This window comes from Silurus meridionalis, chromosome 18 (assembly GCF_014805685.1).
Source record: "Silurus meridionalis isolate SWU-2019-XX chromosome 18, ASM1480568v1, whole genome shotgun sequence".
Lineage (NCBI taxonomy): Eukaryota > Metazoa > Chordata > Actinopteri > Siluriformes > Siluridae > Silurus > Silurus meridionalis.
Window position 1 is genome coordinate 7557946 of NC_060901.1, and position 5445 is coordinate 7563390.

Sequence of the window (5445 nt, forward strand, 5' to 3'; positions counted from 1 at the left end):
ACATTAAAAATAATAATAATAATAATAATAATAATAATAATAATAATAATAATAATATAAAAAACATTAACAAACTATTTTTAAAAAATGCCATAAAAACATTTTTATGATTCGGAAATTATCTCACGCAATGCAAACATACCTGCTAAAATCTACCCACTTTTGCCTCAAATGCAACTCACATAACGTACATAAGTTTTACATTTCCTTAATTCAGAATATCTTAATATTATAATTGAAATATGTTCAAGTTCGAGAGATGGAAAGTAAAGCTCAAACTCCTACATGGAAAAGCCTGCTGTGAGTAACAAGCTAACCAGCTAGCATAAGCAATCATTAGTTTATTATGTATATTTCTCAAAACAGTAAACTGTATGATGCATGTTGTAGATTTCCCCAAGTAATATATCAGTATTGATGTATTTAAAATATATCCTACTAAAAGTGTGTGCTGAAGTGATATCAGTTTAGAGTTGGTTATGTTAGCTGTCAGGCTGACATGATATCATGTGCCAAAATGTGGGTTGGGGAAACCTTCCAGACTTTCTAAATAGGAATTCTGATATGGGAAAGATTTTTATTTTTTATTTTTTATTTTTTATTTCAATCTTTCAAGCTTTATTCAAATGCAGCAGATGTTTTAGCAGAGAAACAGAGGTTCTGCTGGGTGTTTTCTTTATGATTGTATTTCACCTGACAGGCAGCAGAAGGCTGTAAAATACCAAACACATCCTTTAAGGCAAACAGATACTATTTTTTATTGTTTCAACATCTGCTAGTGTTTGGTGAACTACAAAGACAAAAAAACATCTCTGTACTCAAGACTCATCATCATATCTGATAACCTATCTAAGACACCTAATTGAGGTGCATGAAGTCCACAGGGCTTTTATCTGGAGCAGTACAGTGCAGTACATCACAACATGATTTGGAAATTAGCTTCACACCATGCAAACATACTTGCTGATCTCTGCTCACTTTTGCCTCAAATGCAACTCATGTACATGTTTTACATTTCCTTAATTCAGAATATGGAAATATTATCATGGAAATATTTTAGAATTAGAGAGATGGAAAGTAAAACTCAAATTCATACAAGAATTTGAAGACTTTATTTGATTTTGAGCTACTTGGGACAATTTTATTAGGACAACATTTTATTATAGTACCAAAGAATCTGTAAAGCTAATGTGCTAAGTGTTTACATTATCTTGTTTGTTATTTCATTGACAACAAAAATCTTAAAAGGGAAAGAATGATGAAAAACTTAGATTTACAAGAGTAAAGCTCCTCTTGAGTATCAGATAATTACAAAAATGTAGTGGGAAAAAAATGTGGGGGAAAAAAAGGATCTTCTAAGCAGCATTTCTTGCTAATTAATTGACTAAAACATTTAAAATATGGTGTTGTCACTTTGTAATTTAAGGCTATGGTATTTCCTTGTTCCAAAACACATTTCAGTCCATATTATAAACAGTATTAAAGTTTCAATGATTAAGCAATAACCCTGCTTAAACCAAGAAATAAGTAAGCTGCACATTACTTTGTCTTCAGAGTTGCTTGAGAACAAGTTTGGCAGTTTGGCAGACTTCCTGAGCAAGGCTGACCTGGGAAACCAACATCTGGAGTACTTGATCTCTCAGAGGGACTGCGTGTTTCTGACACATGTCCACACTCTGACAGTAATACAGGGGCAGATTTATGCTGCTGCAATGACCAGCTCTGGCTCTGGGCCCTCTCACATGCAGAGCTTTTGCTATCTCAAAGGCAACATCTTTCATGTTTTGATCCCATCCTAAAACTGTCTGGCATATTTATGCAGGATATAATGCAGGACTGGAGTTAGGGGTCGCTGAGTCTATGTTACAGGAGTCTGATCACTTGCACTTTTGGCTTTGTGGAAATCTGATCTAGGACATGATATACAGTGTATGTTATTTTATATATATACAGTACAGACCAAAAGTTTGGACACACCTTCTCATTCAAAGAGTTCTCTTAATTTTTATGACTATGAAAATTGTAGTCACACTGAAGGCATCAAAACTATGAATTAACACATGTGGAATTATATACATAACAAAAAAGTGAACTGAAAATATGTCATATTGTAGGTTCTTCAAAGTAGGCATCAAGAGAATGCCAAGAGTGTGCAAAGCAGTAATCTAAGCAAAAGGTGGCTACTTTTTTGTTATGTATATAATTCCACATGTGTTAATTCATAGTTTTGATGCCTTCAGTGTGACTCTACAATTTTCATAGTCAAGAAAATAAAGAAAACTCTTTGAATGAGCAGGTGTATCCAAACTTTTGGTCTGTACTGTATATATAATATATATAAACCTTTGGTCTGTACTGTATATATAATATATATACAGTACAGACCAAAAGTTTAAACTTTTGGTCTGTGCTGTATATATATATATATATATATATATATATATATATATATATATATATATATATGATATTGTAGAAATAAGACAGAATACATGTGTGTGAGTGGAGTGGTGCGGTTGCAGGGAGAAGAGGTGGAGAAGGAATGTAGAGTGTGTTAGAGAAGTAAAGAAAAGAGTGCAGGCAGGGTGGAGTGGGTGGAGAAGAGTGGCTGGAGTGATTTGTGATAAAAGAGTATCTGCAAGAGTGAAAGGGAAAGTTTATAGGACTGTGGTGTGACCTACGATGTTGTATGGTTTAGAGACAGTGGCATTGAGTAAAAGACAGGAGGTGGAGCTGGAAGTAGCAGAGCTGAATATGTTGAGGTTTTCGTTGAGAGTGACAACGATGGACAGGATTAGAAATTAGTTTATTAGAGGGACAGCGCATGTAGGACGTTTTGGAGACAAGGTGAGGGAGGCGAGATTGAGATGGTTTGGACATGTGCAGAGGAGGGACATGGGGTATATCGGTAGGAGAAAGCTGAGGATGGAGTCACCAGCAAGGAGGAAATGAGGAAGACCAAGGAGGAGGTTTATGGATGTGGTGAGGGAAGACATGCAGGTAGTTGGGTTGAAAGAGGCAGATGTAGAGGACAGAGGGGTATGGAGATGGATGATCCGCTGTGGCGACCTCTAATGGGAGAAGCCGATAGAAGAAGATTATATATATATATATATATATATATATATATATATATATATATATATATATATATATATATATAAATCTATATGTGTGATATATTAGACTTTAAATAACAACTCACAGCTATTTGGACAACATCCTCCAAAGCTCAGTATACTCGAAGCAACATCCTGTAGCATGTTTAGTGAAGCACATTGTTTATTTTACTTGCAATGTATTTTTGGAATTTCACATCATACAGGTCTTCCTTTCGCATAATGTGGAGAAGGAACTGTCACCTATGATAATTCACTGTATAAAGACAGTTTGCAGTGGGAGGCAGTTTGGCGCATCCACCTACATGTACATGAATCATGTTCTATACATTACATAAAGAATAAAACACTTCAAGCATGCTGTTATTAAAAAATGATCAGAAATAGGATGGTGTGGTTCATTATCAACCCAAAATTATTATTTTTTTTATATTAACACAATGATTGCCTCTTGATTTTCTACTGAAGAATGACACTGTATTTTTTTTATCTCTTCATAGTTACATTTTCACTTCTGGAAAATACACTTAAAGCAAACAATTAACAGTCACCTCTGACATCACCCTACCTGTTTCATTTTAGAGATAATGTCTTTCATGTCTCTGCTAACACTGAAGACTTATGCACCTTTTAAACATTAGTTCATGTGCTGTCCCTGTCATACTTGTGCTGTAGCTATTACTAAAACTATAGAGCATATTAGAATCAGCACACTGCACTATCATCAGAGCTGCTCTTAGGGAAAAATAATCAACACTTGCTGATCAACCAGAAATGGCATTTCAAGAGAATTATAAGATTAAAAATTGGAAATAAGTAAATATCTTTTAATAGATATAAGAATAAAGTTTTTTTCCCTCAAATCTGTTATAGGACTACTTCCCCTTTTTCAACTTTCCTGATTGTTTCTACTGTAACCCCAGCTAAATGCAAAACTTTATGCTAAAAATACAGGGTGTATAAATGTAAAATGATTTTTTTTTATGCATGATTGTCTCCAGTTTGGAGAGCTTTGTGGTTGATAACAAGTCAACTAATCTTATTAACTCTAAAACAAAAAAGAAAAAACAGAGACTGAAGAGGGAGGTGACTTTATTATTTGTTATAACCTTTTTTGCACAAGCGCAAATGTAACTATAAACGGATAAAAGCAAGTGCTTTAGTAAAAACATAAAAATATATTAATCATTAGCAAATTGTAGGCATAAATGATCTCTGTCTCCATCTGCTGGTAAAAGCACATTACATAAATAATCACTCGCTGACTTTCAGTATCAATTTATCTGGAGCAGAGTTATGGAGCATCCCTGGAATACACCTGGATGGAAATTGATCACACTGCCCAATGCACATTCTTTAGGCAATTTATCTTAAGCAATTCAGCTTCTTACTTGTTTTTGTGAAGAAACCCAAAAAAGCTAAAGGAAACCAACACAGACACAGAAAGAACAGTCACGTGAGCTCAGGAGCAAATCTGGGACTTGGAGCTGTGAGGTGGCAATGCCTTAATATAAACACTACGTAGGTTTCTCGCCCACCAAAAAAAAAATCAGTAAAAAAAATTTGAATAGACACTTACAGTATATAGTGCATTTACATAATGCATTTCTTCATTAAGTCCTTTGAAAGAGTTACATATTTGTCTAAAGGCATATAGGCATTGATGGCATCTACAGACATCATAGAATATTAGGCAGATATCATCATAATATTACAATATAGTTTTAGATCTAGTGGATAATTTCAAAAGCATTAAAACAAATCATAGAAGTACATCATACATACAGATATTATTTTTGCACAATCCACCCAAGTGCTTTGATATGCATCTACATACAAATATATCTAGAAATCAAATAAAAAGTAAAGTAGCTTAAAACATCAATGATTAAAAATGAAATGCAAAGATAAAACGCATTTGCTTTCAAATTAAACTCGGAGGTTGCTATAGTACCAAAATTAACCAGCGGCAGAATCTATTTTTTACATATTTCAGTTAATAATTAGTGGTGGCTTTATGAAGGATTTGTACCTTAAAAGTTTGGCAGCCATTAAAAGTTTGAATATGAAAGGTGGTTGTGTTAAAGGGCGCTTTAAAAAAAAAAAAAAACGGAGGGAGAAATAAGAAAAGTTCACTCTTGTTGGTTAATGCATCAGTTATCTGTGCTCTGATTAAGAGCCTGTTGTCGGAATTAGAGGTAATAAAAAATATATACTGACAGAGATATATATTTTAAAAAGCTGGTTCATGACATTGCAAATATAACAGAAACAGTGCAGCTTTCAACGAAGCTGAGATAAGAAAGCACCCAGTGAAAATAAAAGC